Here is a 24,565-nt window from a genome sequence, read left to right as displayed (position 1 = left end):
CTCTGCATCTTGCTGTATAGTTATTTGAGCCTGGGGTTTTTCTTCTCCCCAAGACCAAGAGCTCCAAAAGGACAAGTCCACTGCTGATGGATCTCGGTGTCCCCGGGGCCTAGTACAGGCTTGGCCACCTCGTGGGCCAGGTGGATACATGGTTGGTTGTTTGGGCAGCTGATGACGATGGTGGTGATAACAAACTTTATATTGAGACTTCTTGGGTGCCCGACACTGTTATAAACACCTCACATGTAATCATTGACTTAATCTTCATTACCACTCATGTAGAGGGCCCTTCTCCTCTCCCTTTTTTCACACGTGGAAAGATGAGGCCCAGGCAAAGGTTAGGCCACCCGCCCGTGGTCCCACAGCTACTAGGAGGCAGAGCCGGGATTCAGCTCCAGGAAGTCGGGCCCAGTGTCCGCGATCATACCGCTTAGCTAAGCTGCCTCTCTCCTGGGTGGATGGGTGACGGAGAAAGACGGCTTACCACTCCTGGACTAACACAAGACCCTGCGTCCGGGATGCCCACCACCCTCGTATATCGCTCAGCGCCCCCTGCTCCCTCTGATGGCGCAGGAATAACCTGGTGCGGCCCTGGAGCGGGTGAGGTTATTAGTGCCCATCATCAGAGTCTCGGTGGTCATTACTGTGTCCTTGGATACCTTACAGGTGCTCGAAGTAACAACCATTGCACTGCTGGTAGATTCCACTGCAGTCCCTGTTTTCTCTTGGGAGTGTGAATGTGGCTCTGCTGGAAAGAAATGTCTCAATGTCATCACTGTTCCATCCGCTGAGCTTCTGGGTATCACTGATGCCACCTGCGGGGGGAGGGGGGGCTCCTCCCATGCTTCACTGACGAGACTAGGGCCAGGTGGAACAGCTTCTCCCAAAGAAGCCGCCTGGAACTATCCGCAGCGGGTGTTCCCAGGCAAGCCCCTGGTCCTGGGTGGGTCCGCAGCTCAGCAAGCTGATCCTATGCCAGTGCCTATCCAAAGCTTCTGGAAGGTTCTGGTCTCGCAGGCCCTCACCCAGAGATCCCAAAAGATGGCAAGGGAGGGGCCCCTACCTGGGGAGGTGGGGAGGATTTAGGGTGTTCACTTGTGCTGGCTGCTTTGATCCCCTGGGATGAAAGGGCCGGTGCTTCCTCTGCCCGAGGCAGGTTCAGAGCAGGGAGCTGAGGACAGAGGCCTGGCAGCCACGGAGCCGGCTTAGAGAACTATCCCAGGGAAGAGGGTCGTGGGAGCAGAAAAATCAAAACGCTCTCTGGACGTTGTGGCTGAGGACTCAGCGACCTCCAGATCGCTCACATGCAGATTGTCCTCTGGAGGGTGACCCCGGGCCGATGCTCCGCTCGGCACACCCTGACCCCGCACATCACCACGTGGACTCAGGCCTCACAAACTTGCTTAATTAGGAGGGTAACTGGGCTGCAAAACAGTCATCTGATAGGTTTCGACGCCAAAGAGAAATTCCTCCTAGACCCTCTGCTGTTCTAGATTATCCATGCTCCGTTAGCTTGAATTACGGCGCGGCCTCTGTGGCCCAGACACAGGCCAGCGCTATGCGATTGGTTCCTGGGCCCGGAATCTGCCCGGCGCCCAGGAAGTGCTTGGAAGGAATAGTAGGATGGAGGGCTCCGGACCCACCTGGCCCCCATCCAAACCTAAGGAGGAGCGCCCTTTGTCGGCACCGAGGGACCCGCATGGCCCTGGGCCCGCGGATGCCCAGCCGCACTCTCGAGCCACACCACCTCCGTGCCCCTCTTCTCTACCCTGTGGGCCAGATGTCCTCCGAGAGTTTGGTGTCAGTGGCAGAAGCTTCCTGCGGTGGCTACTGGGTAAAAATTGAAGCAGGGGCAGGGACAGCCTCCTCCTGAGTGTATATAAGATCAGAGCACAGCAGCCACACTGCACCGGATTATTTTATTATGATTGCCCACCTCCCCCGCCCCCCGAACTGTCCTCCATCTCATTGGCCTAGATAGCTACATCTCTCAGAATGATGGATGGGCTGCCTCCCCCTTCCCAGGCAGGGTGGCCAGCCCTGCTACCGAGCCGCCCTCCTACCCAGCCCCTTCCCAGATTTATTCCCTGTGTTTATGGTGCCCGGAGAGTAATCAGTGTCCTGGGCCGGCTGAGCACTCTGATTATCTCCATTCGGCTGATGGATGGGCCTTTGGGGAACTTAGGCAACAGCCCCCCGCTCCCCGTGCCTGCCCCAGCCCGCCCGGCACCCTTCCCAACCTGAGTCACCTCCCCAGAGTCAGATGATGGGCCTCCCTGCCCCTACCAAAGGGGTGGCAATGGGGGAGGGAGGCCGCAACGTCCGTAGGACCCACCTCTTGGCACTGTGGCAGCGATAAGCGGGAAGGGTCTCTGTGGCTCTCCCTTCCTCCCAGAGAGCCTGGAGCAGGGGCAGACAGAGCCACCAGGCCACTTTGCTGGGGACCAGCGCCCCCCGCCCCCCCCCCCCCCCCCCCGACTCAGAAACATCCTGCCCAGGAAATGGCTCGATTCTCCTCTCCCACCTTCTCACTCCATCACTCCTACCCCCTCAGCACTTGTGTATACAGCTCGAGCTGTAATGATAATTTGTGCTGCTTTATGTGTTTCTTTACAAGTGTTTTTATGTCCTCTGTGTGTGTATGAGAGAGGTTTATGGTGTGTGTGTGTGTGTGTGTGTGTGTGTGTGTGTGTGTGCGTACGCGCTCCCGATTAGACTCTGATTGCCATCTTCTCCCCCACGGAGGCAGGGGGCTCTTCCCCGGCTGGGGGAGGGGAATGGGCAGAGCCTGGATACTGGGGGGCAGGGGCAGGAAGTGGGGGGGAGAGGCAGGCAATCAAAGACGATGACCATCAGAGGCAGGGTCTGCACTGCCCCCCAGCCGCCAGTTAGAGAATGCAGAAGGTCAATCTTGGATAATTGTTTTGTCTATAGGATCGCAAACAACTGGTTTGACTGTTTCCTCCCCAGCAAATTGAACCCACCGGCTGCATTGGAACCACGTGGTCCCCGTCTCTTATCACTTACGTGCGCCCTCACGCGTATCTGCGTCTCGTCTCCTCTAAACTTGAGTTCCCTTCCCTGGAAAGCAGGGATGTGATGAGAGGTTTAGAAAAGGTAAATAATGCATGTGGTGTGATGAACACAGTGCCTGCTCCAGAGCGAGCCTGCACACCACTTGGTTATTGTTAGGTGCTGCTGGCCCGGGGAGCCTCCATCAAGGGGAGGGGCAGTTCCCTGGGACCGGGGCAGCCTGGCCCAGCACACCGCAGGGGTCCCTCGGCTGAGTTCCTGTCACTCCTCAACTTGGCCTAACAGGGGACGGCACCTGCCCTCTGACCTGACACACAGCAGGTGACAGCTGAGGGTGCCCTCTCTTAGTGGCCACAGGACAGCGGCCTGGCTGGGAGATGGAGAGAAGGAGCTGGGGCCTTGTAGGGTCGGCCCAAGTAAACCTATCACTCCTCCTAAGCCTTCCCTGCTGGGCTGTGAAGGGGCTAGGGACAGGGAGTGCGTTCTCCTGCCCCCTTGCAGGCGGGTTAAATTTCTGAGCCTATGCGTTCCCCTCCCCTCCCATCCTTGGGTCCAAAAAGAGCCTCCCAGCTATCAGCTGAGGGTACCTCCCTTCCCTGCAGGGGAAAATAACTCCCTTCCCTGTGGGTAAGTCAGGAGAAACCTGGCATTGGAAGGAGAGTCGAATGATCCTTCTTAAAACCCCTCAACTGCAGCCCTACCAGCTGGTTGAACATCCAGCTTCAGCATGAATACCTCCAACGATGGGGAACTCACCACCCTACGTGGATGCCCCTACAGCTCTCACTGCCCCAGATTCTTCCTCGCACGGAGCTGAAGTCTGCATGCCTGAAGCTCCCACCCATTAATCCTGCTTCTGCCCACTTGGGATCGTGTGGAGCGCGTCTGATCTTGCACGTGATATACTTCAGGCATTAAAGAGGGTCTCCAGCTCTCAGTTTTCTCTCCCACGAGTGCTTTTGACCAGGTCTGACACGCTCTCTCGATCCCCGGTGGCCGGCGTGATGCCCCAAATACGGGCTGACCTGCCCGAGGATTTTGGCCTAGGATTCCCCAGCCACTACAACCACCCTAGGATCCGGGAGTTGGCACAGTGGGTCGGCTGCCTTCACGCCTCCCCACCTCCACCTCACCCCTTCCGAACCCTGTTTTCCTTTGGATTAACAATAAATTGCAGTGAAAGATCCGCTTATCTCCAGCGGGAATTAAGGAATTAAGTTGGTGATGGGGAGAGAAGGGCCTGAGAAAGGGAGCATATTGCACAGATTCAGGGCATAGGGAGGACAGCGGGGAGGGCGGTGGGGAGGGGCCGCCTGCCGTCACTGTCACTTCGCCCTGGAGACAGCAGGAGCAGCCCCTAATTCTCCCAGCAGCCTGTGCCCTGATGGGGACGGGTGGGGGCCAGTTGGAATGGGTGTGGTCACCGTGGGAGGCAGTGCACCACAGGGACGCCCACATGGGGTGATCTCCTGGCAGCCTCTCGTGTCGCCCATTAGTGCCTCACGACATGGGGCAGCGGCTCCATGGCATGTCGCGGCACTAAGGGCGAGCTGGGGCATGTGGCCGGGTGAGGCACCGCACCCCGCTGTCTGACACTGTGATACGGAGGCCGTGATATGGTCCACCACCCTGCAGGCAGTTCATCGGTACCATCCAGGCACTACATAGCCCGTAGGCAGACCCTTGTGACCCACTTTGTTTCTCAGTTGAGACTGAATTAACCATGGCTTCCTGTGGCCCGTTGTTAGATGAGGCTCTCGCCCCTGGAGCATCTGGGCTTCCCTGAATCCTGAAGGTAACCCAGCAGCCTCCCTCCTGAACCCCAGCATGCCTCTGCCCTTCTCAGCTCCAGTGCCCCTGCCCAAAGCCAGGGAGGCTCAGCTTGGAACCCCTTCTCCCACGTCCCGAGGCTTCCCGATCCCTGCCACCCTCCCTGTCACCAGACCCCTCCCTAGCAGCACATTTGGGAGCTCCCCTCCCTCCTTTTCCCTACTCCTCCGGCCTCCCCGCCCCCCCCTGCCAAACCCTGAGGCTGAGCAGGGAGAGATAAGGGGCTGAGCTACCCTCCAGAGGGTGAGGGTGGGGGTTGGAGGCCAAGAGGGGATGGATCCCAAGGACCGCTGCCTTCGGGTCCTCCAGACTAAGCATGGGACCTGCCCCAAATAATAGTTTCAATCACTTGTCATCCTAGTCTCTCCCGACACCCTCCCAGGGCTGGGAGTGGGGGTTGATATTCAATAGCAGCCGCCACCTCTGGGAAGGGCACCGGGAGATAAAATGCAAGGCCAGGCCTGGAGATAGTCTCCACGCTAGGAGGAGGGGCGGGGAGATCTAGGGATGCTTGGGATTCAACACCAGTGAAGGGGTGAAGCCAGAAATGGGGCGCTCAAGTCCAAGAGTCTAGCTGGTTAATAATTAGTAGCTCTGGTTAATCATTGGTGTTTTTCCCCCAATTTCAGCTCCCCCACCCCCACCTTCTAGGCTCTGCCCAGGCCTCTGAAAAAGAAGCCCCCACCTCCGCCCCTGCCCCGGGCCGCCACCTCCCCCCTGTCCCCTCCCCCCCAGCTGGTTTCTGGTCCCTGGAGCCAGTGTGGTATTTAATCTTCAAGAGAGATTAGTGGCCTGTTTTAGCCAGCCTCCCCCCACAGGCTCTTTGGATGCCCCTAGATATTTCCTGCTGGGAGGGCGGGCCCCACGACCACCCCAGAAGGCATCTCCTTAGCAGGGCCCCTGGCCTCTGTTGACTCACTTGGCTGACCTTGCCGCTGGCCAGGCAGGGTCCTGGGGTGACCCTGTGGGTAATGCTTCCCTAATCCTTTAGGTGAGGTCAGTTAGTCAACAGATGTTTATCTATAGGTGCCAGGTCCCTTGTGTCAAGACAAAGTGCTTTCAGCAGCTCAAACAGAGGTTCAAGGCTTTATTGAAAGGCTAATGTGCCTCAGGGGGCACTTGAAGACCAGGTGACTCCCCAAGTGGAAACAGGATTGGAGGTTCAGGGTGAGGGGGAGAGGGGGCCACGCGTCCTTGAGCTTGGGCTTTGGGGCGACATTTTCATCTCCAACTGCTAGAAAACTTGCTGTTGGGCCGTGTGGGTTTCCAGGCCTCCTCCTCCATCCGGATCCTTGGTGCTATCCCACCCGATGGGTGCCGGAACAGTTCCTTGAGACCTGTTTTTATAAGGCGTGTGGTCAGGGGATGGGGAGGTGGGAAAGAGGAACCTCTCCCACCTGTTTCAATCCTTTGCGGGAGCTGGTAGGGAGGTCCGGCACTCCAAACAGGTGCCATTCCTGTTCTCTGGGCACAGAGATGCACAGAGCAGTGCAGAGAATTTCCCGAGTGAGTAAACTAGGCACGGGGCTCTGAAGGGGACATGGGGTGGGGGTGGGGCCCTAATCTGGGCCCTAGAGCAGTGACCTTGAGGCTGAGACCTGGAGTCTGAGTAGGAGTGGCTGAAGCGGCCCCTCCCCCGTCCACAACCACCACCCTCTGAGACATCCTGGGGGCCTCTCCCCATTCCTGGGGAGCCCGCACACCCCTGTCAGAGCAAGAAGTGTGATGTGTCACAGCCCTGCTCTGTCTGAAGCTCTCTCAAGCTCCCCAGTGCTAGTGACTTAAGTACAGACCCCATGGTCCACGTCGGGGTTTCTCAGCCCCAACCAGCACTATCTGGACGTTTGGGGCCAGATAATTCCTTTTTATGTGGGACTATCCTGTGCACTGTAGGACGTTCGGTCTCTACCCAGTAGAAGCCAGCAGTGTCCTCCCTCACCCCCCACTGCGTGACACTTAAAAAATGCCTTTAGACATTGCTAAACGTCCCCTGGGAGGCAGAGGCACCCCAGGTGAGAACCACTGGTCCGGGGTCTCACTGTAGCCAGAACCTCCTGCATGGTCTCGTACTTTCTCTCCTCCCCTCGCCCCAGACACTGAGCCCTTTGAAGGAGAGGGCTCAGCCTTAAGATCTCTGCAGGCCTTAGCTCGGTGCCTTGTACACAGTAGATGCTCCCTAAACGTACAGTAAACCGATGGGAGCTGGCTGGCTTCCCTCCTTCTCAGCCCCTAGTAAGCGACGATGAGGTTTCCTTCTTCTGCGCACCTCTCCGTGTTGTTGGCACTTTGCGTAACCCCCGTAGCCAAGATGTGCAAACTTCCGACGCTTCCCGTTCTCCTTCCTGACACCTCCCATACCCACCTCATGTTGTTTGCGGCAAACAAAAGCATCTTTTCTCGTGGCGTTCACATTTGCTAAGTATCTCCTGGGCATCGAGCCCTGGGGGGACCGGAGGGCGCTGTGGCTGCGTGTGTGAAGTCGGGCGTGGCTGTGTGCTTCCGCAGGCAGGTGCGTGCTGGCAGGTGTGTCCATGTGTGGCGTCCAGACCCCACTCACGCTGAGCTCATGCCCTCTGCTCGCTGTTTCTCACCTTTCACCCCACCAGGCCTTTGCTCTTGCTGTCCCTCTGCTTGGCGGGCCTTGCTTCGTGGCCTGGCAAGAATCCCCTGCCCCCAATTCATCATTTCCCCCCCAGTATCGTCATGGCACTTTCGAGCATTCTTGCCATAGCACATTGATCGCGTTAGTGGTTAATATTTCCTGTGTCCTTGGGCCTGGGACCATGTCGTGCATGCACGTGTGTGTGTGTGTGTGTGTGTGTGTGTGTGTGCTTGCAATTCCTACTTTCTTAATACATGTTTATTAAATAAATTGAAATAAATTGCTTACTTTATTTTCCAGAGCATTTTCTTTGTACTATTCTAAGCGTGTCTCTGATTAATGGCTTTGCGTAATCTTTCTGCGCGTGCCCTCATGAGTTTCTGTGCGTGTGCGTGTGCACGGACATGCGCACGTATACGTGTGCAGCACTGTTTCGTTGCACGTGGATGTTTGGGTGTACATGTGCGCGTGCATCTCTGTTCCAGCGTTTCTGTAGATTTAAATGTGTGTCCCCACCCCCACCCCCCGGTAGTGCCCCTCTCCAAGGCGGCATTCCCTCAGCCTTTGCCAAGGGGTGAGGTTAGAGGGGACTGAGTGGGGACCCTCCTCCGGCCAGCTTTCTCCACCCACCTCCCAGAACGTCCTTCTGACCCCAGTCCCTGATCTGCCGGAAGGGATCGGGGGCTTCCTGTCCATCCTCGGGGAGCCCAGGGCGGGCAGGCTGGGTTGGGGGACAGAGCCCTCTGTGGCCTAGTCGCATACACCCCTTTCTCCATCCATCTCTGCCCGGTTTAATTGGAATTTGGCTAGTGGAGACCATCTGTTCTATTCCGCCTGTTTCCATGACAACCAAGTGGCTTGAGACTGAGGTTTGTAGTGAGAGAAGTGGCCTAGGGGATGCTGGGAAAAATCACTGAGGCCCTCCCCCTCACACCTGCTCCGCCTCGCCTTCTCCTCTCTGCCCTGCCCTCTCCCCCAAGCCCAGAGTAAGAATAAAGCTACTGCCCACCAGGGAGTTGGGAGGGCATCACCTTCCTTTCCCAGGCTGCTTTGGGCTTCCTCCGGCTTCCATTCACAAGCACTTGCCCCCGTGCAGACCGGGGTGGGGGGTGGGAGGGGGGCCGGTCCTGCCCTCTGCCCGCCCTGGGACCAGAAGGAAAACCTGGAGACGTGAAAGCCTGCAGGTTTTCCTATAGTTTCAAGCTTCAGCCACCCCTGCCTCCAGACCTCTTCCTCACCCCATCCGAGTGTCAAAATCTTCAACCAAGGACCACACACACACACACACACACACACATGCACCACTGTACAAGCATCAGAAATTTCAACCCACTTGTGATGGCTGATCCGTCTCCCCCCTTCCTCAATGCCGGTGTCCAGGGAACCCGAGTCCCCAGACCTTCTAGGTGACAGGGCTTTGAGAATGGGGTCCTTTGCTTCCCAACCTCGGGGGTGAGTGCTCCCTCACAGCCCTGTTATAGTCGCTCAGGACCACACACAAAGGACTCTGTCAGAGCACCTTGCTCCCCAGGGGTCTCCCTCTACCCCTGGTGCAGAGTGGGCCCCACCAAGTACGTGGCCCATAAAAGAGCTCAGAGCCCAGCAGAGAAACTGGTTGTCCCTGGGCTCCCAGGAGCTCAGACAGGCCCTGACACACTGGGATGTGAGTAAGGCTCCCTCTCTCCTATTTCTGGACAGTTCCGTTTTCACGGTGTTATTTTCTGCCCTAATTTCTCCGTCTATGGCAAAGCCGCTTCCCTGCCTGCTCTATTACCGGGGGACCTGCCTGTCTTCAAAATTAAGTGCTGTGGCTTGTCAGGTGACCTGTCTGTCGCTCAGGTCCCAGGCGAAAGGTGCCAGCCACACCTCTTGAGCATAGGGAGACGGGGAGCCTGCCCCAGATGGGGGGGGTGGTCCCGGGATCTCTCCAGTGGCCTGCACCCTGCAGAAGGTCGTTGCTCGGAGCAGCTGTGCTGAGCGGGGACCTCTACATTTGAGGGTGCTGCAGCCTTGCCGAGGGTCTCCCAGTGGCCAGCCTGGGTCCGTCGGGGCAGTGGTGGTATCCAGCCCCCCACCATCCATTCTTCCAACCCCTGGCAACGCCACTAATCTACTTCTGCGCCTATGGATTTTCCTGTTCTGGACATTTCCTATAAATGGAATCACACCGTGTGGCCTTTTGGTGGCCGATGTCTTTCACTGTACATTCCATGTGCCTGCTTCTGTGTTACCACCCTGCTTAGAGAGTGTCGGCAGCCCCCCAGTTGCTACAGGGTGACGTGCAGACTCTTGTCTCCTACAGAGCCCTCTTTAAACCAGCGCCCATCTCCCGCCCCATTCACCTCTGCACCAGGAGCCAATGCTCAGCGACATTCAGGCTGTAAAAGACGCTGTCCTGTTCCTGCTCCCTCTTCTCTCTCCGAGGGGCTCCTGCTTACCCTGCAAGACCCAGCTAAAAACCTCCCTCTCCTCCGATCCCTGCATCCCCCTCAGAATCGCTTTTCCTCTTGGACTCCCATCGCTTTTGGTTCGTACTTCAAAAAACAAACGAAACATAGCACTTAACTCGAGAATTATTTGTTTGCACGCCTGGGTTCCCTGCTAGACAGAGCCTCTGGAGAAAAAGAAAATGCCTTATCCTTTCTCATCCCTCTATCCATCCTCCCACCTCTTACCATCAGCCACCATGGCTGTCACCTCCACCCAAGGGAAGCTGGCCCGGTGCTTGACTCCGAGTATACACTCGGTAACACTTGAGAGATAAAGGCGAGGGAACTAGGAAAGCCAGAGCCGGTAGAGTTCATCTGGGAGAGGTGACCCCGGAGAAGGACCCAGAAGGAGGGGAGGTTTCGGCATCCTGACGTAGCAAAGACTGGCTGGGTGTGGCTGGGTCTGAGAGCTGCCTTCGTGTGGATGCTCAAGGTGACAGAAGGCGGGGAGGTGTCCTTCCCTGAGTTAGAAAGCCTTTGCGGAGCGGGGCGCCTGGGTCATCACTAGCATGGGAGATGGGGTGGAAAGTTTGGCAAAAGGGTGGAGGCCGAGTGGGGGAGGGGCAGCAAAAGAGAGCAGAGGGCGACCCTTAGCTAGAAAAGGAGAGCGGCGGGTACAGGAGAGGAAGGTACCCCAGCAGACGCAACAGCTTGTGCAAAGGCCCAGAGGCAAGGCAGAGCCTAAAATATCCTGGAGGAGAGAGCCTGGCATGGGGGAGGGGGAGGGCTGGGTGAAGCTCAGGCTGGTGGGATGAACGGGACCCCAGTTGCCCAGGGAGCTTTACGACGAGCTGAGCATGGTGACCTATGCACCTGTCTCTGATGAAAACCTCCCCGTCCTTCAAGGGCCACTTAAGGACGGACGGACTTTCCCTGACCACCCCAGCTGGCAAGGGTGGCTGTCCTCCGCACATGGAAACTACTGGAAGGCGAACGATGGGTTTTAAAACCCTCCCCTTCCTCAGCCAGCCCCACGGGGAGGAGTTGAAGGGCAGGGGCGGACTGGGGTTGCCTGCCACATCCTAGCTTTGTGCCTTGGACATCCTAGTCCGCTTCTCTGACCCTCAGTTTCTGCCCCTCTGAATGTTGACCACCTGAGCACGAAAGCGGGGTAACACCACCGACTCCAAGGATTCGATGAGCTGGGACATAGATGCTCTGAAGGGGCCGTGTGGGCCTTAACCCCCACGTGCGCTTATCAGCACAGCCAACCAAGTGAAGGAGCCGAGGCCCCTTCCCTCCTTGTCTTTTACGTCGTTTCCAAAAGATTGGGAATGCTGACGGGGGCGGGTCCAGGCCGTGTGAAATGGGCTCGAAAGCCATCATATTGGGGGTGCCCGGTGGATCACAAACACAGCCTTCACTCTCCAAGGGCAAGGGTGTGCAGAGAAAAGCTACAGTGGTGCTCCCCCGGGGGGGCCGGTGAGGGGCTGGGGGCCGGGCCAGGGGTAGGACCCAGCCGAGGCCAGCAGCCTTCTCCACGGGGAGTCACCGGAGCCGCTGGCCCTCCCCACGGTGGCATCCAGTTCCCAAGGAGGGTGCCAAGCAGACCTTCTGCCCCTGCAGAAACAAAGCTGCCTAATTGCCTTTTAATCTGGGGATGTCGGTGTGCTCGTGTTGGTGCTGAATTGTAAGGGGAGATAATATCTTTCCCTTTGAGTGAAAAGTTATTTGATCTCTGTGTGTCAGAGGAAAGCCTGTGCCCAGGGAAGAGGTGGGACGGAAGGGAAAGGTGGAAGGGGAGGGTGCTGGCTTTATTTCTCCCAACAACTATCATAAATAAAGGAGAACAAGCATCTCTGTTGTCCTGGCTCAAGGCCATGGTTTTGTGGAGGGCTTTCTCCTCACCCCTGCCCCTCCCACCTCCCTTTCAGGCCCTGGATGGGAGGCCAGCTTGTCTGCAGGTAGGGGTGAGCCGCCAGCTGCCTCACCCGGAGAGGTGGGAGAGGTGGGCCCCTGAGACCCGGGTGCCCGCCCTGCCACACCCCCTGGGGCCTTGGCTGTCCCTCCCCAACTCTGCAGGGGCTGCTGAGCTGTCCCAGGTGATTGCGGTAGCCTCCCTGCCTCCCTCCCTTCCAGCCACCTGGGCCAGATGACTTCCCAGGCGCACTCCCACCTCAGGCCTCTGCACCTGGAATGTTCTCCAAGGCAGACACATGGTTGGTACTTGGCTCTTGGCTCAAATGTCGCCTCTTGCAATGAGGCCTTCCTGGCCACCCTTCATCTTCAGTAGTCCTCTGTGTACACACACACACACACACACACACACACACACACACACACACACACATTCTCCTTGAAAATCCCGCTCTCCACAGCCTGCTCCGGGAGCTGACCCTGACCAGCCATGCCGCCCTGTCCCCTGCCAGGGCCACTCTTCCTACTTTGTAGCATCCACCGAGGGCTCACAACCTCATCCCCTTGCAGCCTCCAGAGGTCAGGGTGGTCATCCCTGTTTTACATTTGCGGAAAGTTCCGGGAGGACCCCACCTTGAGCAGCAGGCTCTTAGACGGTGCTGTCCACATTTGCCACAGAAGCTCCCACCAGGCTGTGAGTGGGAGAAGGTCCGAGCCCGGCCCCAGCCTCGGGTCTGACACCGGGCCAGGGATGCACACTGACCTGTCCTGGGAGTAGCTCTCCGTTCACAGCCAAGGGCAGTCTGGGTCTTGGCCTGGCTCCTGCTGACCGCCAGCTGCCCCTGTCCCGGCTCAGCTGGGTCCCCTCCCGCCCCTCTCCCCTCCCTCCCTGCACACAGTCACAGCTGAATCTTCAGCCCTGTCCCTGCGTCCGTCCACCTGGCTGGGCGTGTGGCAGGGGTATTCTCAGCACCTCCGGGGCCTGCCCTTACCCCAAGGAGGAGAGTCAGACCTTCAGTGAGCCCTCACGGTGCTCAGTAAACCAAATTATAGATGGGGAGGTGGAAGCTGGGAGGGCCCAAGGGACCTATTTTTACACTGAGGACAGCCCTCTTGTCCCCGGAAGCCCTTCTCTTACAGGCCTGGGCCCTCTCCATCTCCAGAAACAACTGGGGTGGTCCCGGGAAAGATCCAGAGGGAGGAGGGAGACAGCCCTGCCCGCCAGTGCGCGTGCAGAAACAAGATGGCAACCAAAAATGCCAGCCGTGTGGCCTTGGGTGAGCCACCAGAGGTGCTCCTTCCACTGGGTGCTAAGGCAGGGTCCCCGAGCCAGGAGCTGGTGGCACTCATAGGGGCAGGCTTCCCGAAGGAGTAGCGTCCGGGGGGGGGTCGGGGGGAGGCAGCGACTGGTCTTGGAGAAGAGGCATGGACGCAGTGGAGTGGACAGTCTGGAAGAGCCAAGTGCACATTTCTTTAACCTGGCATTGTGAACGTCTTGCACCGTACGTGATCGATCCTTTTTGGGACCTCACTTGGAGCACTGGACGGGGAAGTTACTTTCACAGTAATCCAGGGTGACGGGAATCAAATGTGGGAATCAGACAGAAAGCAGGTTTGCTTTCTGTTTGTTTGTGAGCAGGGGCAAGAGCCTCAGAGTTAGGAGTCCTGCCTCAGCCACCTGCCGGCCAGGTCACCCTGGCACTGTCCAGCCCCTGTATCCTTGTCTGTACAGCACGAGGGTCGGATCAGTCGGTCCTGTCCAGGCTCTTCTGGCCCATCCTTGGCGCACAGTGGATGCAAGCAGGGCTCATAGCTGTCCTCCACCACGTGGTCAAGTCCAAGGCCCTCCGAGGCCAGGAAGGGCACAAAAGAATGGGGTGCTGTGACTTCCCAGGGGCCGGCCGGTCTCTGAGGTCTAGAGATGTCTAACTGCCTTTACCGTAAGACATTTCTCTGTCCCTTTGGCCACCAGTGGGAAAGTCCTTCCCAACTACTTTTGGGCCTCCTGCATGTGGGACCCAGAATGGAGCCAGGCAGGAGAGGCTTACGATCCGAGCCGGCCCCCTCTGTCCCTGGCAGGAGCACTTCTCGAAACTGTCTCAGTCCCAGACACCGTGGCCTCCCAGTCACGCCATATATCAATCGACTTCTAGAGACTGAGGGGCTGAGTGCAGGCCCTGGCGGGGCGCTGGGGTCCAGCTTGAGCAGGCGGGCGCCATCAGGGTTCTCCCGGAGCCCCGGCCCAGTGGGGGACGGACAGTGAACAAGGTCTTCCGGGTGTAGCGATGGCCAAAGACGATGATGGCCCGGCGGGAACGCGCCACAAGGGGGTCTTAACAGGTGAGGGCGCTAATCTTCCCAACAACCAAGAGGAAGTTACTACTGCCATTCCGTTTGTACACGTGAGGAAACCGGAACGGAAAGTCTAAAGTCACACAGCAAGCCACCGGCAGAGCCGGGCTTTGAACCCAGGAGCCTGGAGCTGGGACCTCTCTGCTACCCCACCAGAAAACACACCGGTCTGTGTGCCATCCCCGACGGGACCCAGGGAAGCGGACGAGATGACTCTGTGGACCTTGAGGCCCAAGGTCTGGCCTCTCACAGACTCCTCCCTTCCTCCTGCTCAGGAGGAGCAAATGCCACTGACGAGGCAGGACCGGGAGCGTGCAAAAGGCAGGGCCGAGCCCAAGCGAACCCAAATCCAAAGGGAAGACCCGCTTCCTTCCGGCACCAGAGCTGGCCTGCCAATTCACGCACGGCCTCTTTCCCCAACCCCGGACTGGCCTGGTGGTTTCTGGCAGTGGCTGACCCTCTCCCAGATTCCGTATCAAAAGGCATGGGGAAATGCACTTGCCTTTCAGCGAAAGGGATCAAGATTAAACAGCGGGAAGAATTTCCGAGCTGTCATGACCATACGCTATTAAAACAGGCAGCCGGGGGAGGTGGAGGCCCTCGTGGAGAAGGTCAATGCCTTGGCTGCTCAGAGCCGCAGAAGGGGTGAGTGGAGGCAGAGGAACCTAGAGGAATGACCCCTCCCGCTGGTATTTGGCTGGGCGCTGAAAATGACATAATGTCAGGCGGATCGAAGACCCCGCCCCACGGAGAGAGGAGGCTATCCGCCGTCCCCAAGCTAGCGCCACCCTCTTCCTGGGACCCTGTCTGCCCCAGCCCTGCCATCGGACTTCATTAAATTGCATTTTCCCGAAGCAGGGCAGGCCGGTGACAGAATGAGTCAACGCCAGCTTGCTACCACTGTCGCCCCTGGAGCCGGCGGGCATGGAGGGAGATAATTGGGAGTGGCTTGACAGCTTAATGTCCGGGGAGGGGCGGGGTGGCGCGGGGTGGCCAGCGAGGAGGAGGCAGGTTGATTTGGGCCGGACCCGTCTTCAGATGACCCCGCCGCCGCCACCATTTCCCGAGCAGCATCTTGTTGGGCAGGAAAATAAAGCACGGGGAAGGAAATTAGATCCGGAGAATAAATTAGGCTTTCTTTATTAATTTGTCAGAACTAATTAACATCTCCCCCAGATTCGTCTCCTCTCCAGATGCCCCCCTGAGCAGGAGGAAGGGAGGAGTCTGTGAGAGGCCAGACTTTGGGCCTCAAGGTCCACAAAGTCATCTCGTCCGCTTCCCTGGGTCCCGTCGGGGATGGCACCAGTGAGGGCTGGAGCCCCAGAAAGCCCAGCGCCAGGTCTCATTACTTCACCCCTCTGAGCTTCCAGTACCTTATCGGTGAAGCCGAGTCAGGGCCTGCCTCCCCCCCAGCCCCCTGACCCCCGGGTGTCAGGAGAGTGGGAGGCAGTAAGTGCCCGGTGCGGTCAGCCTTCGATGCTGCTTTGAGAGACAGAGCTCGGGCACTGCAAAGGTCTCCGAGTTCCTTCGTATTCAAAGGCCACCTAACGATAATCTCAGGAGGTGTTAAGAGCCGTCACCAGTATTCCTGTTTCACAGGTGACAGAAAGGAAGCACAGAGTGGTTAGGTACCTTATTGAGACCACACAGCAAATCGCTGCGGAGATGGGATCAGAGCCCAGCTGGGCAAGAGCTCCGTTTCCAGGCCTGAGCCACCCACCCCTGTCCCTGGGCTCTGCGGGGACCCGACACCTGACTCACTGCCGGAGTCTCACTTACTAACAGACGCCTCATTTCCTGGGTGTGAGTTCAAGGTCTCCAGCCCAGGGGCCTCCCCAGCTACCAAAGCTCGGGCACTTCTGCAGGCTGCCCCTCGGCTTGGGAAAGAGCCTGCATTCGTTCTGTGGAGTTGGTGGCTTCCCTTAGACACCCACCCCTGTCCCAGAACAGGGCCCAGCCCTGCCATTTCAGCGAGTAACCAGCTCCCAGAAACACCCCTCCACACCAGGCGCATGAGAAGCCCTTGAGGACCAGCCACACCTTGTTTGCAACGCCTCGGAGAATTGCAAAATCCAGTCTGTTCTCTGTCCTGTTGTGCAGCGATAGCGTCCCAAAGGTTCCACTGCTGCCAACCTGCAGCCCCCTCCCTCCCGGGGCCCCTGGGAACACACGGAGGTGAACACCCCCACCCAGCAGCGTCCCCCTGAGGCCCCTGAGCCTGTTGCTTTCTGCACCTGCAGCCCGCTGGGGGCTGGCTACGGAGCAGAGACTCCCAGGCCAGCCACGCCCGAAGGAACCTGCAGGAAGCCTGAACTGACTAGCTCCTACATTTAAATGAGGAAACTGAGGCCCACACGAAGCAAGTCGCACGCTTCACTGGCCCGTGGCAGCACCGGGATTAGAACCCAGGACTCCCGACTCCCAGCCCAGGCGCCTTTCAGGAACTAGGTGTTAGTGCTTGGGCTATGACATCAAAACAAAATGAATTTGTCACATCAGGGACCCTCAGAGCCAAAAACAGGCTGAGGACCTGGCGGTGGCCAGACGGTGCAATGCCCCTGCGGGATAGGACATTCGCCAACGTGGCCGGACCGCAGGGCGCGGGTCTGGGGGCGAGTCACTGCCCCCACCCCCTCCAGGACCCCTGGCAAAAAGCTCTCGGGGGGCGGCCCACCCCCACGGGGGACAGAGTCCCGTCCCGTGTCCCCACATCATGGACCGGTAGTAGCTGGGCACCTCTGGTCTGGCCACTCAGCCCTCTCTGCAGAGTTGGTCTTTTTCGATGTCTTCAACAAGCCTGTAAGAGCAGAGGTGCTAGGGAAGAGCAGGGGTGCTGGGGGTGGCCACTCTGGGTTTGGTCTTGAGGTCTCCTCATTCTGGAAGCCTTGTGGGGGAGGGGCAAGCCAGGGGGCAGACCTGGGTTTTCATCCTGACTCCACCACTCCACCACTGACTGACCGCGCCTGAGTGCCCGAGTGCCCGAGTGCCGCCGAGCCTCCTCTTCCTCAGCTGTCTCCTAGCGCTTGCCCCGGAAGGTCACGCTAAGCAGCTCCTGAGCCGCGCTAGCCAGTGCCCAGTGAGTCCGCCCAGTGTCTCTCAAAAGGCCCTACCCCAGGCTCCTGCCACGTTCCCTCGCACGTTTGTGGGTAATGAGGAAGCAGGGCGAGCTGGCGGAATGGGGCCCTCCCAGCCATCCTGTGACTACTCTAGCCAGGCCCGGAGGGCGGGCAGCTCGGACGGGGGCCTCTGCTCTCCAGGACTCAGCTGGGTGTGGCTGGCTTGGGGTGGTAGGGAGGAGCTGGCAGAGTTGGCATCTGCTGGCCGGATGGGTGAAGGAGTCCCAGAATTCCCGTAAGGACACTCAGAACGCTCTTAGACTCCCAGAACTGGGGGAGGAGGTTGGAGGAAGGCCCTCCACCCACGTCAAACGTCTAGAACCTCTAGTCCTTCTTTCTTCTGCATCCTCAGGGCCCAAGGTGTGAATACGGGTCTGTGCTGGCACCCACTCAGGAGGCCAGCTGGCAGAGGCACAGGGGCACTGCCACTAACCCTCTGCAGGAACATACTGGGGCGCCCTGCAGAGCATTTCTGGGTCCCCCCTTGCCATAGGACCCTAGGACCAGGCCAGGCACGATAGGCCAGAGTAAGGATGCTGATCTGGGGGGGGAAGCAATTGTGCTGAGACTTGGTGTGGAGCTCTGAGGCTGCTCATTCTTCTGCAGGAGGACACAGGTAGCTTCCAGGATCCAGGCATGTGGGGGTAGCCTTGGCCTTTGGGGTGCTGGAAACGGTCTGCTCCAGTCTTCAGGAAGGATCTCAGCTTATGGGCTCTGTCCATGACCTCAAAGTATCTGCATACCAGCTGCCACGTCCTGATCAATTACTCTGTGTCGCACCCACCATGTATATACGTTATTTCATTGACTGCTTATAGTCATTTTTTTAAATATTAAGTCCATTTTACAGATGAGGAAACAGGCTTACTGAGGCTCATTACCAGTGCTTGGGAGAGCCCAGCCCAGGTCTGTCTGCCGCATATGTCCCCTCCCTACTCTTCCTCTTCTCTCCTTAAGAGGAGGGCCTGCTTGATCTCCAGCTCTGGTACCGGGTTCAAGAGGCCCAAGAACACCACAGGACAGAGTCTGCTTCCATTGCAACAAAAGCAATTGAAGACAGACATCAGGAAGAACTTCTCCATCAGTGAAGGGTGTAGAACATTTTAGCAGTTTCCCCAGTAGGAAAGGGTAGGATCTCCTACTATGAAGACCTTAAAAGAAGGGGGAAAGATTTATTTAGTCACCTGGGTGAAGGTTTTTAGGGTAAAACCTTGCCAGGGACAGAGAGTAGTCTATGACAGCCCCTCTCTCTAACCTCTGCTTGGGCAGTTCAGAGGCTCAGGCCCCCAGCTCTGGCTGGACATGCCTCTGCTGCTACCGCCTGGCCCAGGGGGTCAAGCACAGTGTCGCCTTTCCAAGGACACGCTTTCTTGCCCAAGTCCATTTGGTAGCCCTTGCCAGCTGGTGGTGCCTGGGGCAGCATGTTGGGCAGGGTAGGGCAGGGCCTGGGCAGGTGTGGTCCCCAGCTACCTGTCCAGGCACTCGTCGACTCCACCGTGAGAGCTCAGCTACTCCAAAACCCCAGTCTTACTCCCTTTCCCTTCCCTGCTTCCAGAACGGGCTGGGAGGAAACCCAGACCGGGCGGGTCTTCAACCTCTGATGCCCACCCTGTCCTCCGGGGAAACTCACCCTGTTCTCTTAAGCAAGTCCGCAGAGGACCTGTGAATGTCAGCCAGTTTGGGCTCTGAGTTAGGCACTGCATGCCTAGAAAGCTGGAATCTGCTTAGGAGAGGCTGTAACTGAGCAGACAGAAAAACAGAGGGCGTTCTCATTCCGAAAGGAAGTACAGTGCACAGAAGCCAGAAGGCTGCTGCTCAAGTCCGGACGGACCACTTTCTGGCTTTGTGACTTGGCAAAGCTCTCCACCACTGGGCCTCAGTTTTCTCCTCTGTAAAGTGGGAATATCAATACTTGCTCCAAAGGATGGAAGTGAAATACTATGAGACCCTAAGCAGGAAACACTTCCCAATGCCTGGTACATAAGGTGTTCAGTCAACATCGGTGGAAATAATATAACTTGCTGCTAGAATTCTGAGAGGCAGAAAGCACAAATTTTGCCCACCAGTATTTCTTTTTAGGGATGAGGGAACCTACAAGGAGGGGGAGCTGAGCCTTGTAAAAACTTGGGGACGCACTCAGTTGGTCTCATCACTTTGAAGGCCAACGGCGACTGCGGCCTTTCTGAGAGGGCCAGAGCTAGATAGAGCAAAGACGGAGAGACACAGCAAGGCAGGTTGTGTAGAACAAAATGCAGATTTTTAATTGCTTGAGTCCACATCTCATAAAAGAAAAAAAAAAAAAAAAAGGCACAAGCCTGGCCATTCCCGCCCCCCCACTGCCCCCTTTCTCTGCCTTGAGTCAAGAACCAGTTCCCACCAGTCTTTCTTGAGTTCAAAGTGTCTCCCCGCCCTAATCCCGCCCCCACCTCCCACATCCACTGTGGGTGCTGGCCTTCCGGGGGGGCCGCCCCCCCCGCTGCCCACTGCGCACCCAGAGTCGGCAGGCCTGGTGGGAGGCAGGGAGGGAGATAGGAGAGTAGGCAGCCCCCCACCTCTGCCTGCCAGAGGTTGATTGTAGCTCGTTGTCCTGATTCTTCCCCAGACAATGAGACTAGATACTGCTTCCCACCTTGGCCCTCTCTGCAGCCAGCAGCCCTGCCTTCCGGACCTGTCTGAGCCTGCGACCGACCGGGGAGGCAGGGGCCTTGGGCCAAAGACCCGCTGAGCCAACACTCTTCATTTCCCCCACCCACCCCCACCAAGCCCACCCTTTCCCTACCTCCTGCCAGCCTTGGTCCCCGTGTCCCCTGAGGTGGGACAGACCACCCAGTCCCCTGCCTGCCCCTCCCTGTCCTTCCCCCTCACTTTCTCAGCCCCCCAACCCCTTAACTCACTCCCTCACTTCCCAGTCAAGCTGTTCCCTGGGACGTGTCAGGACAGGGTGCCTGAATTCTGGTCCTACAGGCTCCCACTCTGCCCGCCCTCAGTGGGGGTGGGGCATGTGGGGAGGATTTGCTTTGACCTGCTTCTTTAGGCTTCCCTCCCTCCTCCACCCCCTCTGCAAGGGAGCAGGCCGGGGTGAACTCCAGAGCACCTCCTGATTGCACCCAGCCAGGACCCAGCCTGGGGCTGCTGAGGCCTAGTGGGGGGGGGGGGGGCAAGGGGGGGCGCCCATCTCACCTTCACTCAGGCCAACCTGCCTTCCAAAGACTGCTACCCAGAAGCCCTCACTCGGCCAGGGGCAATTCCTCCTGCCTTCCTCATCCCTTTGGGACCAGGAAAGTAAAAGAAGGGGCACGAGACTCAGATTCTGTCCTTGGCTTTTCAGTTAATTGACTGCATAGCCTCAGTAAGTCACCTCACTTGGACATCTGTGAAATGGGTGGCCCCCCCTTCCTTGAATCATTCCAGAAGCTAGGATCATCAGGGTAAAGGGGGCTCGAAGAGCAGAGCGATGGGATTTGGCCTTGGCAGACCAGACTGGAGAGCAGAGGAAGGGGGCCTCCCACCTCCCACTGGGGGAGAAGGAGTTGGATGCTTCTCCCACACGTGGGCCTCTCAGCCCTTCTCTTACAGAGAAGCCTTCCTTTTCACAAATAATCATGGCATTCTCCAGGGAGTCTGCTCCTCCTTTGATCGTGAGCTTCCTAAGAAGTCTTGATTAAAGAATCCCAAGGACTGGAGAAGTCGACCGAGCCCCACGTCCCCCGAGTGTGCTCTCTGAGATTTGACTAGCCTGGCTCAGGTCGTTGAACAAACACAGGTGGAGGCCCCATCCCAAGCAGGGATGCTGGGGCTTCAGAGATGACCCGTCTCTGGCAAAGCCCAGCACTGTGCCCCCAAGAGCTGCTGTGTGGGAACCTGGGCACAGAGCTGGTGGCAGGGTGGGTGCAAGTTTTCTATGGCAGCCAATGTGGAGGGCGGGGACGTGGGAAGGACAGCAGAGAAGCCGGGAGCACAGGCAGAGACAGACTGTGAAGGCTGATCAGTAGCTCCGATCCATCTCAGACGTCCCTCCAGGGCAGCGGAGAGCTAGGACCTGTGCGACAAGGTCAGGTCTGTATTCAGACCCATTTAACAGTGTGGCTGTGGTTGGACCCTTCGCCAGCCTGAGTCTCAAGTTTCCTGGCAGTAACAGGAAGACCTCTCTTGGAGGATTTTCGTGAGGATGAGAGGAGGTTCAGTGCTTCACAATACCACGTAGATAGTGAGTGCTCATTAAAGGTTGGCTCCTTTCAGTGCTATTAGTGCCTGGATTCCAGATAGGAAAAGGTGGGGGCCTGACCTCCCAGCCAAGCCGTAGTAAGGATCGGGAGGTCAAGGACTGTGTTCTGGAAACTCAGAGCACGGGGTCCACGGGATGCAAAGAGGTGACTGGTGTAGTGGGGCCCTGGGAGGGTGAGGTGCCCACTTGGCTGCTGGACAGCTTGGATTCAGGGCCCCCGACATACAGGCGTCCTCCAGGCCGTGGGGCACGTGGGCTCACCCTACAGTGGGGGCCGGGTAGCCACCCCCCAGGCATCCGGTCCTCTCCCACCCGCTTCTCGTCTCCCATTCCAACCCCAGTCCCCTCCCTCCCCAGCAAGGTGCCAAACCTACAGGCCACCGTGAAGTTCAAGGGGCAGATGTCTTCTCTATCTGTCCCTCCTCCCCAACCCTTCGGGATCAGGCTCGTGGGTCCGAGCCAAGCAGGAAAGATACAGGAGATACCTCAAGAGACGTCCCACCCGGTTCTGTCCCTAAGGAACAGAGAGGGGGAAAGATGCACATCTAGAAGTGGTGTAGAGGCGGTGGCCTTCCAGGGCCTTCCAGGGCCTTCCACGACCCGCCCACCACTACTCCTTTCTACGCATGGCTGCCTCCGGGCTTGAGGAGCTCTTTGCTTCCCTACTGACCCAGAGGCAGGGCCTTTGTCACTGCAACCAGACACAACCACAGTATGTTTCCATGGGCCGGCGTCGGGCTGATAGCTGTTCCCCAGGCACGCTCACGTCCATTATCACATTATTGAACCTTCGGAGGCTAAAGTCACACGTTCCCACCCCTGTTCTTCCAGGGCCCAGCTCCGCCAGCTCCTCCTGCCTCCATCCCCACCAACCCCTTGGCGATCTCGGTTGAGTTGCTTTTCTCTGCACCTCTGTTTCCTCATCCACGAACGGGGGAGCTCTTGGGCTAGGTGGTCCCCACCTCCAGCCGAAGGATTCTCCGCCTGGCCTCTCCCATCACCCCCAGTCTCTCCCGGGGGTCTCATTCTGCATCCCTCTGTCCCTTTGACTTTCCTGTCTATTTACACACAGAATTCACCCACGACATTTCAGTTTTCCAATAGAATCATTAATTACCCCAGTAATTAAACCCAATTAGCATTGTAGGGGCCTTTCGGAGCGAGGAGCCATTAGCCAGGGTGAAAACGCACAGGCGCGAGAAAGAAAACCCACCCTTTCCCAGCATTAAAAATGAAAGCAGGAGACAGCACAGCAAAGCAGAGGGCCCCAATTAAAGCTGGGGCCTCGCTCATTAAGCTAATTTGACATGCTATCCCGGCAGCCTCTGGTGGGAAGCCCGCCAGTGGAGCTGGCTGGGAGCTCTCTGTCCGCGCTCTGCGCTCACCTTGGGCACCGAGTGGACCCCACAGTACCCCCTCCAGGCCTCCAGTCCCCTGCTCAGGGAGGGGGGTGAAGAATCTCTGCCGATTTTTCCTGAGCACCTGCTGACCACTTCCTGGGCTTCAGGGTAGTTAACTACCCAGAGTAGGTGGGCAACGCATGCCAGGTAGGAGGAGCAGGGATGAAAAATGAGAAGAGTAGCAGAACCCCACATTTCTGGGGTTTGGGGAAAGGACAGAAGTTGGCAGTCACTCTCCTCTTTGACCCTGGGGCTGAGGGGACTCCTCTTGTGGGCTGGCCATGAAGACCAAGTGAGATTATATATGTAAACGCCTGACACATCATCAGCGGTGGCCATCATTCGAATTTCCAGAGCTTTGGCATCCACACCTGGTCATCCCAAGGCCCCAGAGGCAATGAGGGAGGATGTGACCCTTCCATCTCCCAGGTGGAGAATCCCAGGAACAGAAGGAGGAAGACCCATAGCCAGAGATTGGCAGAGTTTAGACTAGGGGTCAAGTTTTGTAACTCCCGAGCCGGAAGGGAAAGGGAACAAGGGGAGAATGATGGTTTTATGTGTTTCAGGCTTCCAGTAACATCTCATTGGCTAGGAAGGCCCCGGTCCCAGCCAGCCCTGTGGTCCTGACGGGTGGGAATAGAGGGGGTGCCGTCTGCCCTCCCAACAAAGAACCCCATCACCTTGGCTCCCAATCGGCAAGGGTCCCGTGCATCAAGTCCCACCCTTTCCCGTGATTCTGGGGCTTGCGGGTGTGTGCGGGCCACTCGTCTCCCCAGGAAGGGAAGAAAGGAAGGCCAAGGGCAGCCCGTGTCGTGGTGAAGAGCGTAGCCTCTCCCTGAACTGAGCCTCGTGGAGACCGCGTGCGTGGAATCGGCTTCATAGACAGTGTGACCTTAGGCAGGTTACTTGACCTCTCTGTTTCCTCATCTCTGAAAATGGAGACAATAAGGCTACCCAGCTCCGGAGTGGTTATGAGGATTAAGTGAGTTAATATAAGTAAACACTCAGGCCTGGGCCTGGCACAGATAAGTTATATACATGTGTTAACTGTTGTTGCCATCCATTAGCAAGGGCCTGGCAGGGAACATCATCCTTCTGTACTTTCTCTTCTAGGGAGGGACGGGAGCATGTGAGACCCCTGGCTTGTGCTGCTAAGCACCCAATCTTGGGGCAGCTGAAGGTGGCAGGCAGCACCCTTCTCAGACATGGCAGAATGTGAACCCCCTCCCCCCCACCAACACACACACCTCTGCCACCAGCCGCCCCTGGGCTTCCGGGGACCATTCTGAGCAGTGTGGTGGGCATGGCAAAGAGGGCATGAGAATGGGCAGGAGGGGGAAGGAGGGGAGCGAGGGGAAGCGGGTGGCCAGGAGGCTGGGCTGCACCCCTCCAGCTGGGCGCCATGCCCCACTGCCTACGTGCTCACTCTTTCTGCAAGGCAGGACAGGAAACAGGTCTTGGCATGCCGGGCCCCTACCCAGTGACTCCTGAAACCCCAACAAGTCTGAGCTGGAAGCGGGACTGGGCGCGGCTCCTGATAGATTTATGTTGGGCAAAGGGATGGCGGGGTGGCGGGGGGGGGGGGAAGAGCATGGGCGAGACAACCCCCCTCTATTAAAAACTCTGACACTCCCAGTGACAGGGGTGCTGAGGGGAATGGC

The 24,565-nt window shown here is 57.9% G+C and overlaps 1 protein-coding gene and 1 long non-coding RNA gene across 2 annotated transcripts in view; one reads left to right on the top strand and one right to left on the bottom strand.

Annotated features, from left to right (window-relative positions):
• The window catches only part of NECTIN1 (nectin cell adhesion molecule 1), a 58,349-nt gene that overhangs the window by 8,942 nt on the left and 24,842 nt on the right, over positions 1 to 24,565 (top strand). The window lies entirely within an intron of this gene.
• On the bottom strand, positions 5,931 to 8,293 carry LOC122199785. Its single transcript, XR_006193626.1, has 2 exons — positions 8,096 to 8,293; positions 5,931 to 6,200 (listed from the first exon to the last, which is right to left on the bottom strand). It is a non-coding gene; the product is annotated as an uncharacterized LOC122199785 (long non-coding RNA).

Source organism: Panthera leo, chromosome D1 (assembly GCF_018350215.1).
Source record: "Panthera leo isolate Ple1 chromosome D1, P.leo_Ple1_pat1.1, whole genome shotgun sequence".
Taxonomy (NCBI): Eukaryota; Metazoa; Chordata; class Mammalia; order Carnivora; family Felidae; genus Panthera; species Panthera leo.
Note: the sequence above shows the minus strand (reverse complement) of the source record. Positions and strands in the feature narration are given on the sequence as shown.